Source organism: Canis lupus, chromosome X (assembly GCF_048164855.1).
Source record: "Canis lupus baileyi chromosome X, mCanLup2.hap1, whole genome shotgun sequence".
Taxonomy (NCBI): Eukaryota; Metazoa; Chordata; class Mammalia; order Carnivora; family Canidae; genus Canis; species Canis lupus.
The window spans coordinates 80680856-80695591 of NC_132876.1; the positions used below are offsets into that span (position 1 = coordinate 80680856).

Below are 14736 nucleotides of genomic sequence, written 5' to 3' on the forward strand. Positions count from 1 at the left end.
TTTGTCAATCATATATCTGATAAAGGACTTGTATATATTATATATAAAGAATTTGTACAACTCAAAAACAAAGACAAATAACTCAACTTAAAATATGGGCGATAGATAGAAATGGACATTCCTCAAATGGCGAGTGAGTACATGAAAAGATACTCAACATCATTAGCCATCAGGAAAATGTATATCAAAGCCACGAAGAGAGGAATTATAAATATAACCTTGTCAGTTATTCAGACCGTCAACCAGCCCTGTCTCAGGGACCCAAAGATTGAGGGTTTTTAAAAAAATATTATATTTATTCATGAGAGACACACACGCACACACAGAGGCAGAGACACAGGCAGAGAGAGAAGCAGGCTCCGTGCAGGGAGCCCAACGTGGGACTTGATCCCAGGTGCTGAAGGCGGCGCTAAAATGCTGAGCCACCCGGGCTGCCCAAGATTGAGTTTTTGAGAAAGATTATGGTAATAAAAGCAGGATGCAAAAATAAAAGGAACCATAACAATTCCCTGAGGATGGAATCTGAGATAATTTTGATAATGATCAAGGTGAGGAAACCTGGAGGCATATTAAACCTCCCTAGGTTTATTCAAAGCCATTTAGGTAGAATTTGGCAAGAACTGAAGTTTCTGAAGACTAAGTGAGAACAGAATTAAAGAAATATTCCGAAAACAGAGGAGGGGAGGAAGCCAGCGGCCAGGAGCAGCAGCGGCTTCGGGCGCCCGAGCAGCCAGTTCCGGAACCTTCAGGCGGTCTTTCTGCGGAGCCTTGGTCCCAGCCCCCATCTTCCCCGACCCATCGGTTGTTGTCTGGGCAGATTTAAACAGTCAAGTTAAATCAAGCTGGGCAATCATGGCAGAAGGTGGATTCGATCCTCGTGAATGTGTTTGCTCTCATGAGCAGCATGCAATGAGAAGGCTGATCAATTTCTTGAGGCAGTCTCAGTCCTACTGCACAGACAGCATGTCTTCAGGAATTACCAGGGCCCTCTGGTGATAATGGCATCAGTATTACCATGATCTTGATGACCTGGATGGTTATTGCAGTGATCTTGTTTCTACTGAGACCTCCTAATTTAAGAGGATCCAACCTAACTGGCAAGCCAACCAGTCCTCATAATGGACAAGATCCAACAGCCCCTCCTGTGGACTAACTGTGATACAGGCAGTGAAAATAGTTAACACCTTGCACGACCAAATAAACGAAGATGACCAGAGTACTCTTAATCCCATTTGACTGTTTTTCCTTTGGCATCTGCAATATGGGATGGTATTGTTTCCATGAGCTTCTAGAAATTTCACTTGCAAGCTTATTTTTGCTTCCTGAGTTGTCACCATTCCTTTTTACAGTATATTTGAGTAAATAATTATATTTAAAAAGTTACATGGGCTTTTTTGGTTATCCTAAACTTAAACATTCTACCCATTCTATTTGTAACTGTGATCATAATTTTTGGTGATGATTTCTGGCCTGATTGAAGGAAATTTGAGATCTCTGCCCTTAAATATTTTAAATAGTTTTGATGGGTTTTAAAATTGCTTTTTTTCATAAGATATTTATAAAGTTACTTGGGGTTGTCTGAGATTGTATGAAAAAAATTAGAACCACACTGTATTTACATTTACCTTGATGCTTTTTAGTGGGTGGCGTTTTTTCTAGTTCTTGGGACTGTGGCTGTTGTGCCCAAGATTGCGAATCCGAGAAACCACCAAGGAGCCCACACTGATGCAAGCGCATGAGGGTTTATTTGCAAGCTAGAGCTTGGGTCCAAGTATACCCGACACAGCAGAGCAAGGACTTGGACCCCGAAGTGGGTTACAGCTGGGTTTTTTATAGGCTGGTCTAGGGGATTTTCAGAAGGGGTGGAAAAATTTCTCAAATTCTGTTTACATTCTGATATGGGACCTTCAAGGGCATTGAGCTCTGTTCCCATTCTAATATGGGACTTTCCACCATGGACGTGGGCTCTGTTGTCTTTCTGATATGGGATTCCCTGCCGAGGACATTGGGGACATTCTGCAGTTTTTCCCATAAGGTTCAGCTCTTATTCACAGGGGCCTAAGATGGCTGTACTTGTGCTAATGCTAAACTTTAGGTGGGATGGCCTTAATTTTTCTCAGCCTCCACGGTGGCAGCCTTTGGAATATTTTACAAATCTGTGTCATCCACTACAGCTGGCTTATGTGGCTAGAAAAGGAGGGGGAAAGAAATAGTTGTTTACTAAGTTTTTTATTCCCACAAAAATGTCTAATATTAGGAGAACTTTAAATAAACATGACTTAAATATGGTGGATGATTTACAGCCCATCATAGCTCACAAAGTTCACGAAAGGAGGAAAAAAGTTCATTCTTTCTGCCTTTGCCAGGTATATTCTATACAGTAATAATTTAAGCTATAATTTATTTGTTAAATGAGTGCCTCTCAGGAACCTTCTTTTCCATTCTAACACTTCCCTGTTAAATGGAACTATCTTAAAGCTGTATTGGGGGCCTATTTCGTTACTGAGATTTGAATGCTATTTACTTATTTAGTCTATTTTTTTTTCTGTGAAGAAAAAATCGAGTCTTTTGTTATCCTTCTGACTTTAGAAAATATTTGATGAATTCTTGGTTTACTCTGAGGGAAAAGGAAGAAAATGAAAAAACAATCAAGGATCTTTTTCTCACCCCTTATCTCATTCTTATTTAGTAATAAGATGGATTGGGCAGCCCTGGTGGCTCAGCGGTTTAGCACTGCCTTCAGCCCAGGGTATGATCCTGGAGACCCAAGATGGAGTCCCACGTGAGGCCCCCTGCATGGGGCCTGCTTCTCCCTCTGCCTGTGTCTCTGCCTCTCTCTGTCTCTTTGTCTCCCATGAACAAATAAATAAAATCTTAAAAAAAATTAATAAGATGAATTGGGGTGGGGAGCTCCATTAATAAAAGTAAGATTTTGAAATGTATAAAAAGTAAAAGGTTACATTGTTTTGCTCACTTTGAAAGAAAACAAATACACATGGCATAAAAACAAGTCTGCATGACCTATGTGGTTATGGAATTTTTTTCTTAGCAAGTGATTACAGATGGTTTATGGAGACTAGAAGATATTTTGCTATCATGTAAGGATTTCCCCCCCCAGATCAGTCTAGCCTTTCACTGTATCGATCTGAGAAATTACTTGTATGAATTAATAAACTTCTCTATATCATTGTACTGTTTTTTTAAAAAAGAAATGTTCCTTTTAAAGTATTATTTTATTTATTGGTTGCTGAGGTATGGGAAACATGAAATATTGGTAATTGGCAGACAAAAAAATCTGTAAACTCGGCTGTGGACCGTGGGCTGCCGGGGTTGGTGAAGGATCTCAAGATGGCTGGGCGAAAACTTGCTCTAAAAACCATTGACTGGGTAGCTTTTGGGGAGATCATACCCCGAAACCAGAAGGCCATTGCCAACTCCCTGAAATCCTGGAATGAGATGCTTACCTCCAGGTTGGCTACTCTTCCTGAGAAACCACCTGCTATTGACTGGGCTTACTACAAGGCCAATGTGGCAAAGGCTGGCTTGGTAGATGACTTTGAGAAGAAGTTTAATGCCCTGAAGTTTCCTGTGCCAGAGGATAAATACACTGTTCAGGTGGATGCTGAGGAAAAAGAAGATGTGAAAAGCTGTGCTGAATTTTTGTCCCTCTCAAAGGCCAGGATTGAAGAATATGAAAAAGAGCTGGAGAAGATGAAGAACATAATTCCATTTGATCAGATGACCATTGAGGACCTGAATGAAGTCTTCCCAGAAACCAAATTAGACAAGAAGAAGTATCCCTATTGGCCTCACAAGCCAATTGAAAATTTATAAACTTGAGTTGAGGAGAAAGCCCCGGCCTTCATATTATAAACATTGGACATTAAAAATAATGATACGGTAAAAAAAAAATCGTAAACTCAGAAAAGAATATCATTTAAAAACAAAAACTTTGACTTATTGCATAGACAAAAAATGAAAAAGAGTAAGTCATTATTTTTCCCGATTAAAATCATGATCATAATTCCATTAGCATCACTCATTTTTGCTACCATCTACCAATATTCTACTATGTGAATGATAAACAACAGATAACAGTGAGATTGGGGTGGGTTTTAGTGTCAAACTGGTTTTAGTGTCAAACTGTCCTGTGTATATTATGACCATTACTGTACATTTAGGCCCAGTATTTTGGGGAAAATTGTTGGCAAGAATGTGGAGAAAAGGAAACACTCTTGCACTGCTAATGGTAGTGTAAATTGGTGTCACAACTATGGAAAATAGTATGAAGCTTATTTGAATATTAAAAATAGAACTACCATATGATCCAGGAATTCCACTTCTGGATATTTATCCAAAGAAAATAAGATCACTAATTTGAAAAGAATCTATGGACCCCCATGTTCATTGCAGCACTATTTACAATAGCCAATATATGTAAGCAATTTAGTGTCTATCAGTGGAAAAATGGATAAAGAAGATGTGTTATACACACACACACTCCACAGTGGAATACTATTCATCCAAAAAAGAAGGAAATCTTGCTATTTGCAACATCATGGATGGGCCTTGAGGGCATTATGCTAAGTGAAATAAGTCAGAGTAAGACAAGTACCATATGATCCTGCTTACAGTGGAATTTAAAACAAAACAAAAACCAAGCTCAGACACAGACAACACCTGGTTGCCAAAGGCGGAGGGTAGGGGGTCAGCAAAATGGGTGAAGGGGGTCAAAAGACATAAACCTCCAATTATAAAATAAATATATTTTGGGGTGTAATATAAGCGTGTTGACTATAGTTATATTAACTATACTGCATTGCATTGAAAGTTGCTAAGAGAGTAAACCTTAAAAGTTCTCATCACAAGAAAAAAATTCTTTTGTATAACTATGTATAATGATAGATATTAACTAGACTTGTGGTGATCATTTCACAATATATATGTGTACTGAATCACTATGTTATACAGCTGAAATTAATATAATGTTATATGTCAATTATACCTCAACAAAAAAAGCAAAAAGTTTACTGTATTTTGAAATTGCCAACTGCAAAAAAAATACAGAATATATAAAATGAGACTACTTATAGAAGACAGGGATTTATAGTTGAAGTGTGGCAGCAATAAAATTATATGGCTTTATTCTGACAGTAGCGTAAGTTTCTTCAAGGTCAAAATGAAGAGCAAGGTAGTTTTCTTTCTTTTTTTTTAAGATTTTATTCATTTGTTCATGAGAGACAGAGAGAGAAGCAGAAACATAGGCAGAGGGAGAAGCAGGCTCCATGCAGGGAGCCTGATGTGGGACTTGATCCTAGGACTCCAGGATCACGCCCTGAGCTGAAGGCAGACGCTCAACCACTGAGCCACCAGGCGTCCCTGAACAAGGTAGTTTTCAATAAAACAGAGCAATGGTGGGGGATGAGGGAGCCTTCTAGAAGTGCTTGAAAAGTTTAATATCTTGATCTTCGTGGTGATTGCACAGATATATAAATAATTGAGCTGTACATATATGAGTAGTGCATATTACTGTCTGTAAAATACCTACATCTAGAAGATATTAAGAAAAAAGAATAGACGCTTTTGCTTATGAGCAATATAGAGTAAAAAAGATCAGAAATACTCTCATAGCTGAGACAACAAGTAAATGTTTCAAATCATACGATACATCAGTTTTCAAGATACTGGAGATCCAGAGATTCAAGTTTGGAGACAAATGAGGTGAGCTCAAAGATTTTCCCTGTCTATTGCTGTGAGAGATTTTTCTGGGCTATGGTTCAAGGAGGGAGAATTGAAAAAAGATTGATGGACTCCCTACATTGAGAAGATAGAGCTAAGTGTCCAGAGAGATCTAGATGGCTAGAATTTTCAAGAAAGAGTACTAAAGAAAAGAAACTGCATAGAGGTAAAACTCCAGATATCTACAAAGATTCCCCTTCAGCATGTAGCTAAGGACTGATCAGAACACGCATTTGAGGAAAGTACCCTCCAGGCCAGGTAGAGAATCATCCAAAAGAATTAGAGCTAACTGTGGGGTGAATTCAGGACCAGAAACAATGCCTGTTCCCACCAGCCATACTAAAAAACCTCAAAAATCATTGGGCACTGGATCAAGTATGCGGAAGGGTGGCTTTGGTAGGGAAATAATTAGGCCTAGGTTGAACACTGTTCCAATCCTGTAACAAAACTTAAAAAGCATGACTCAAAAGGATCCAAGTATGTCCTGGTACCTTAACATGTCACAGAACTATGTCAAGAATATTTAAAGGAATATAGACGTATTCAGCATTGAACAAGGTAAAATCTACAATGTCTGGCTAATATACAACTAAACATCACAAAGAATGAAAAGAATGCATAAAAATATAAATTACATCGAAGAGAAAATTAAAACAATTGAAACTGATCCAAGGCTGATAAAGATGTTAGAATTAGGAGCATAAGGGCAGTGGGCGGCTCAGTCAAGTGTCTGCCTTTTGCCCAGATCTTAAACCTAGCATCCGGGGACTGAGCCCTACCTTGCTTTCCTGCTCAGTGGAGAGTCTGCTTCTCCCTCCCCTTGCTCTTGTGCTCTCTCTCACTTTCTCTGTCTCCCTCTCAAATAAATAAAATCTTTTTTAAAAAAGAATTAGGAGTCATAGACATTTAAATAGACATTATAGCTATATTCCATCTATTCAGAAAATTAAGTAGAGATGGAATATTTATAAAAAGACCCAAATAGACATAATGGAGATGAAAACTAAACTTTGTTCAATGTAAATATGATGGATAGAATTAATGGCAGATTAGGCTGCAGAAAAAAAAAGATTAATGTAGTTGATAGTATAAGCTGTCCAAAATAAAACACAGAGGAAAAAAATGAATCCTTACAAACTGAACAGAGTATCAGTGAGATCAGTAAGTTGTGAGACAATTTACCAAGTGACAAATGGACGGGTAATTGGAGGGTCTGAAAGAGGAGAGGGGAAGGAGATAGAGAAAATTTGAAGAAATAACAGCTGAAAATTTCTAAATTGATGAAAACTATAAACATACAGAACCATACAGAACCAGGAAGATAAATTCCAAGCACAAGAAAAATGAAGAAATCTACATCCTGTGTATATTATGACCAAATTTATTAAAACCAGTGAAAAAGAAAATCTTTAAAACATCCAGAGATAAAAGGCATGTTATGTCTGGAGTAACAAAAATAACGATGACATCTTATTTCTCCTTGGAAACAATGCATGCAATACAGTGAGGAAACATTTTTAACATACTGAGAGAAAAAAAAGTAAAGGTAAAATTCCATATCTGACAAGAATATCTTTCGAAAGTGAAGGTAAAATAAAGACTTTTTTCAGACTTACAAAATGTTGTCCCCAAGATTGTGAATACGAGAAACCACCAAGGAGCCCACACCGATGCAAGCGCATGAGGGTTTATTTGCAAGCTAGAGCTTGGATCCAAGTGTGCCGGACACAGCGAAGCAGGGACTTGGACCCCGAAGTGGGTTACAGCTGGGTTTTTTATAGGCTGGTCTAGGGGATTTTCAGAAGGGGTGGAAGAATTTCTCCAAGTTCTGTTTACATTCTGATGTGGGGCTTTCAAGGGCATTGAGCTCTGTTCTCATTCTAATATGGGACTTTCTACCATGGGCGTGGGCTCTGTTGTCTTTCTGATATGGGATTCTCTGCCGAGGGCAATTCTGAGCTCTGTTGTCTTTCTGATATGGGATTCCCTGCCGAGGACATTGAGGACATTCTGCAGTTTTTCCCATAAGGTTCAGCTCTTATTCACAGGGGCCTAAGATGGCTGTACTTGTGCTAATGCTAAACTTTAGGTGGGATGGCCTTAATTTTTCTCGGCCTCCACAAAAAGCTGAAATAATTTACCACTGGCAGACCTTTACTATAAGAAATGTTAAAGAAAGTGTTTTATGCAGAAGGAAAATGATAGATAAAAATATGCACCTATAGAAAGGAATGAAGATGGCCAGAAATGGTGTGATATTGCTGCTTATAATAAATACATATTTGGTCTTTGTTCACTATTCCTGGCACATGTTTTATAAAATTCTTGTAATTTCCTTTTTAAAAAATATTTTATTTATTTATTCATGAGAGACACACACAAAGAGAGGCAGAGACACAGGCAGAGGGAGAAGCAGGCTCCATTCAGGGAGCCTGATGTGGGACTCGATCCGGGGACTCCATCCAGGGACTTGATCCAGGGACTTTATCCAGGGACTCTATCCAGGGACTCAATTCAGGGACTCCAGGATCACGCACTGAGCTGAAGGCAGACTCTTAACTGCTGAGCCACCCAGGCGTCCCATAAAATCCTTGTAATTTCTCAAGAGCTGTAGGGACATCTTTTGTTATAGTATTTGGTCTTTTGTCCTCAGTTCCTGAAATAGCTTCAGAGCATAAAGGTGAAGTGGATGTCTCTTTTTATTCATAACAAACCCCTTTCAACCGTACCTGAGGTTATGCTAATGAGCGACTTTTGGAAAGCCTCTATGGATGCGGGCTGGTTGCCAGGGGAACCAACCTTGATAACGGGGTTGGAATTTTTAGTTCTATCTACACCCACACCCCTGCTCCTGCCCTGCCCCAAACTGAAGGAAAGGGAGAGGGGCTGGAGATTGAGTTCAATCACTAATAGCCAAAGATTTAATCCATCATGCCTATGTAATAAAGCCTCGATGAAAAACTCAAATGAATGGGTTCAGAGAACTTCCAGGTTAGTGAATATTTGGAGATGTAAGGAGAATTGTGTGCCCGAAGAGAGCATGGAAACTCTGCCCAATGTATCTCCTCCATCTGCCTGTTCCTGATTTATATTCTTTTATAATAAATCAGTAATCTAGTAAGTAAATATTTTTCTACCTTATAAGAGCTGCTTTAGCAAATTAATCAAACTTGAAGAGGGATAATATGAAACTCTGATTCATAGTATGATGAAGTTTTGGAATATAGATGAAGTTTGGTGGGGTCAGGTCCAGAGCCGATGACCAAGAAAGAATTCTTGAGACGTCTTTGGTGCTAATGGTGGTTTTATTAAGCACAGGGACAGGACCCATGGGCAGGAAGAGCTGCTGCCCTGGGCCTATGAGGGGTGGCTGATTATATACCTGGGAGTTGGGAGGGGTTTGAGGATGGCGTACTCTCTAAGGAATTTTGGAAGCAAGGTTTCCAGAACCTTGACGGGGCTAGCCATTGTTGGGAAAAGGTCATTTATTACCATCTAATATAACCTGAGTCATGAGGCCCTTCAGATGTATATCAGTGGGCCATGTGCTTGGAGGATGATTGCCAGCACGTATCTTGGTGGTTTAGAGATAAAGGGAAATTTCTAAAGGAATTTTTTTTAAAAATTACTTATTTATTTATTTATTTATTTATTTATTTATTTACTTACTTACTTATTTATGAGAGAGACAGAGAGAGAGAGAGAGAGAGAGAGAGGCAGAGACATAGGCAGAGGGAGAAGCAGGCTCCATGCAGGGAGGCTGAGGTGGGACTGGATCCCAGGTCTCTAGGATCACTCCCTGGGCTGAAGGCAGTACTAAAGCACTGAGCCACCCGGGCTGCCCCTAAAGAAATTTTTATATGTTAAAGTAGACTTACAGGATCCTGGGGGTCGGGCTAAGATTGCCATTTGCTCTTAGCAAGATTATTAACATCAAGGCAGTTGAATCTGTAGAGGAATGTCCCTCTGCCTGTTTCAAGGATTTGTCAATGTGCTGCCTCAGGCTTGTGCTTTGTCCTCACCTAATCCTGTTCCCCTATCAAGTAGGTCAGAATCAAAGGAAACAACTTCGACTTGCTATTGGTGTCTGAAGTTGTGGGGAGCAATTTTGTGGGACTGACACTTTAACCTGTGGAATTAAATTGTAGGAAACTCAACTAGTGCATAATTGTTTGGTATGGGGTTATATCCCCCAACACACACACATATCCACACACATCTGGTGTTAGAAGTGAAATAGTATTTATAGTAAAGTACTGAGAGTGGAGAAGACACACAAAAGTGTATTTTTCATCTAGAAATGGTAATAAAGTGGATAATAAAATGTTTTTATTATTTAAAACTTTTTAAAAGAAAACTAAATAATAATATATATTGTAAGTTTTATAACATATGTAAAAGTAAAATGTATACAACAATGGAATAAAGGTCAAGAGGCAAAAATGAGTAAGCTATTTTAAGGATCATAGATTGTACACAAGCTGGTATAATATATTTTTAAAGATTTTATTTATTCATGAGAGACACAGAGAGAGAGAGAGAGAGAGAGAGAGAGAGAGGCAGAGACACAGGCAGAGGGAAGCAGGCTCCATGCAGGGAGCCCTACGTGGAACTCGATTCCGGGACTCCAGGATCATACCCTGGGCCGAAGGGAGGCACTAAACCACTGAGCCATCCAGGGATCCCCAAACTGGTATAATATGACATGAAGGTAGACTACAGTAAGTTAAAAATGTATGCCATAAATCCAAGACAGACCATGAAAATAAAAAAAAATTAAAAATTATAGGTAATAAGCTTAAAACAGGGATAAAATGGATTCAGAAAAATACTTGACTAATGGAAAAGAAGGCAGAAAATGAGAGAAAAAGGAACAAATAGGACAAATAAAAGATAGAAAAGTATTTACTCAAAACCAAACTGTATCAATAATGATGAAACATAACTGGTCTGAACATTCCAGTTTAATGTCTTAGATTGGCAGGTTGGATAAAAATGAAATAACTATCTGCTGCCTATAAGAAGATCATTTTTCTTTTAAAGACAAAAAGAATAAAAATAAAATGTTTGATAAAAAAAATATCATGTTAACTCTAGTGTAAGGAAAAGACAAAGTAGATTTTAGGGCAAAGACTATTACCACATTAAAATAAGGATATTTAATAAAGATAAATTAGTCAATTAGGTAAGAGAACATAACAATTATGTTTATGTACCTAATAAAAGAGCATCAAAATACACGGAGGAAAACCTTATAGAACTGCTGTGTTAGGGTAAAACCCAGTCCTCCTCATGTGTTTCTCCTTTATTTTCACAGTATTGCCACACTCACAACACTTCTGACACCAGATGTGTGTGGGTTTTTCCCCCACCAAGTAATAATCTGCTGCACCAGCTGGGTGTCCTATGATTTAACTCAGTTCAATTCAGTTCTGGCACTATCTGCCTGATGATAGCATCAGGTCCACAGGTTAAGAACTCAGGCCCACAAGACCTGTGCTTTTGACTGATGGATTACAATCTGAGCCTCCCATAACTCCCTCTTTATATTTGATTAATTTGTTACAGTGACTCACAGGACTCAGGGAAACACTTATTTTTACCAGTTTATTAAAGGATATGATTAAAGATACAAAGGAATAGTCAGTTGAAGAGATACATAGGATGAGGTCTAGGATAGTTCTGAGCACCAGAACTTCTAGCTCCATGCTTTTGGGGTACATCACTCTCTTGGTATGTGGATGTTTTCACCAACCTAGAAGCTCTTTGAATTCCACACTATTGGGATTTTATGGAGACTTCCTCACATAGGTATGGTCAATTATTAACTCCATTTCCAGCCCTTGTCCCATTTCTGGAGGATGGGGATAGGGTTGATAAGGCTGAAAACTTCAAGCATCTAATCTTGGCTTGGACTTTCTAGTGACCAATCACCATCCAAGATCCCACCTAGAGTCACCTCACTGGAACAAAAAATGCTTCTAGTGTTGCAGGATTGCAGGGTTCTTGTCTCACAGAGTTGAGGAATGAATCTTGTGGATACAAAAGGGTGAAGTGAAGTGAAAGTTTATTAAGTGAAGATGAGAGCAGAAAGGAAAGAAAAAAGCTCTCCAAAATCAGAGGGGTCCTCAAAGGGTTCCCACTGAGGGATTTTAGTGGCAATCTTTTATTGATATCCGACTAGGAAGCTCATGGCCTTGAGATTCTTGTGCCATCTTAGTTTGTTCCCTTATCTCTTGTTCAGCTCTGTCACAGCATCTACATCTGCCAGGAATAGTTTCAGAGCCTAGTCAGGGGAGTCAGGGGCCTCCTATCTCTCCTACCTATACCTTAACTCCTTCCCTATACATAAGACAGGACCTGTGGACAGAAAGAGCTACACTGGGATTGTGAGGAGTGTATACATTTTAATTAGTGGGGATTGGGGATAGTGCAAGTCTCTCAGAAATCTGGAAGCAAGGCTATCAGGACCTTGAGAGGCCAGCTGTTGCCAGGATAAAGTCCCTTTTAAACAGTAAGTCACAAAGGCAGCCAAGAGTTCCTTGAGGAACGTCACACTCTGCATGTTTCAGGTGTTTCTCAGAAGTCTGCAAGCTGTAAGGAGATTTTTTTAAAAAGATTTTATTTATTTATTCATGAGAGATAGAGAGAGAGGCAGAGACACAGGCAGAGGGAGAAGCAGGCCTCCTGCAAGGTGCCCAATGTGGGACTTGATCCCGGATCCTGGGGTCATGCCCTGAGCTGAAGGCTGATGCTCAACCACTGAGGCACCCAGGTATCCCAGGATATTTTAATTTAATCTACATTTTTGCCTTTGTTTCCCACATCACTAGTCCTTTTATCACTTGGGATTTTGCATAAGTTTCAGGAGCCCTGGGTCTGGAATCTGGGTCAAAGAGCAAATATTGTAACAGAAGATGCTCCTGGTGCTTTTTATCACTTAGGAATTTACAAGGGGAGGAGGGGCAAGATGCCGGAAGAGTAGGGTCTCCAAATCACCTGTCCCCACCAAATTACCTAGAAAACCTTCAAATTATCCTGAAAATCTACGAATTCGGCCTGAGAATTAAAGAGAGAACACCTGGAATGCTACAGTGAGAAGAGTTCGCGCTTCTATCAAGGTAGGAAGACGGGGAAAAAAGAAATAAAGAAACAAAAGGCCTCCAAGGGGGAGGGGCCCCGCGAGGAGCCAGGCTGAGGCCGGGGCGAGTGTCCCCAGGACAGGAGAGCCCCGTCCCGGAGAAGCAGGAGCTGCACCAACCTTCCCGGGCGGAAAGGGGCTCGCAGGGAGTTGGAGCAGGACCCCAGGAGGGCGGGGATGCCCTCGGGCTCCCTAGGACAGTAACAGAGCAACTGCGCGCCCAGGAGAGTGCGCCGAGCTCCCTAAGGGCTGCAGCGCGCACGGCGGGACCCGGAGCAGCTCGTAGGGGCTCGGGCGGGGGCTCCGCGGAGGGGACTGCGGGCGGGAGCGCGAATCCAACAGCGCAGGCCCTGGAGCACAGGGCGCCCGGACACAGCCCAGGATCCGGCCTCCCCCGGGACAGACAGAGGCCTGGAGGGCCGAGAACAGCAAGGACGCTCCTGCCCCGAGCTGAGCAGATCAGCGGCCCCGCCCCGGAGCCTCCAGGCCTTGCAGACGGAGAGCTCCGGAGCTACTGCCGGAGCTGACTCCAGGGCTCCAGACGTGGCCCCGCAACTGGGGCTGTTGCTCCTGGGGCCTCACGGGGTAAAAAACCCCCATTGAGCCCTGCACCAGGCAGGGGCACAGCAGCTCCCCCAACTGCTAACACCTGAAAATCAGCACAACAGGCCCCTCCCCCAGAAGACCAGCTAGACGGACAATTTCCAGGGGAAGCCAAGGGACTTAAAGTACACAGAATCAGAAGATACTCCCCCGTGGTTCTTTTTTTCTTATTTTTTTTGTTGTTGTTTTGTTTTGTTTTGTTTTGCTTTTTGATTTGTTTCCTTCCCGCACCCCCCTTTTTTCCTTTCTTTCTTTTTCTTTCTCTTTTTCTTCTTTTTTTTCGTTTTTTTCTTCCTTTTTTTTCCCTCTTTCTCTTTTCTTTCCTTCTTTCTCTCCTCTCTTTTTCTCCTTTTCCCAATACAACTTGCTTTTGGCCACTCTGCACTGAGCAAAATGACTAGAAGGAAAACCTCACCTCAAAAGAAAGAATCAGAAACAGTCCTCTCTCCCACACAGTTACAAAATCTGGATTACAATTCAATGTCAGAAAGCCAATTCAGAAGCACTATTATACAGCTACTGGTGGCTCTAGAAAAAAGCATAAAGGACTCAAGAGACTTCATGACTGCAGAATTTAGAGCTAATCAGGCAGAAATTAAAAATCAATTGAATGAGATGCAATCCAAACTAGACGTCCTAACAACGAGGGTTAACGAGGTGGAAGAACGAGTGAGTGACATAGAAGACAAGTTGATAGCAAAGAGGGAAACTGAGGAAAAAAAGAGACAAACAATTAAAAGACCATGAAGATAGATTAAGGGAAATAAACAACAGCCTGAGGAAGAAAAACTTACGTTTAATTGGGGTTCCCGAGGGTGCCGAAAGGGACAGAGGGCCAGAATATGTATTTGAACAAATTCTAGCTGAAAACTTTCCTAATCTGGGAAGGGAAACAGGCATTCAGATCCAGGAAATAGAGAGCTCCCCCCCTAAAATCAATAAAAACCGTTCAACACCTCGACATTTAATAGTGAAGCTTGCAAATTCCAAAGATAAAGAGAAGATCCTGAAAGCAGCAAGAGACAAGAAATCCCTGACTTTTATGGGGAGGAGTATTAGGGTAACAGCAGACCTCTCCACAGAGACCAGGCAGGCCAGAAAGGGCTGGCAGGATGTATTCAGGGTCCTAAATGAGAAGAACATGCAACCAAGAATACTTTATCCAGCAAGGCTCTCATTCAAAATGGAAGGAGAGATAAAGAGCTTCCAAGACAGGCAGCAACTGAAAGAATATGTGACCTCCAAACCAGCTC

The 14736-nt window shown here is 40.7% G+C and overlaps 1 pseudogene; it reads left to right on the forward strand.

Annotated features, from left to right (window-relative positions):
* Positions 1-852: 852 nt before the first annotated feature.
* LOC140627408 (small integral membrane protein 14 pseudogene) lies at positions 853-1625 on the forward strand (annotated as a pseudogene).
* Positions 1626-14736: the final 13111 nt, after the last annotated feature.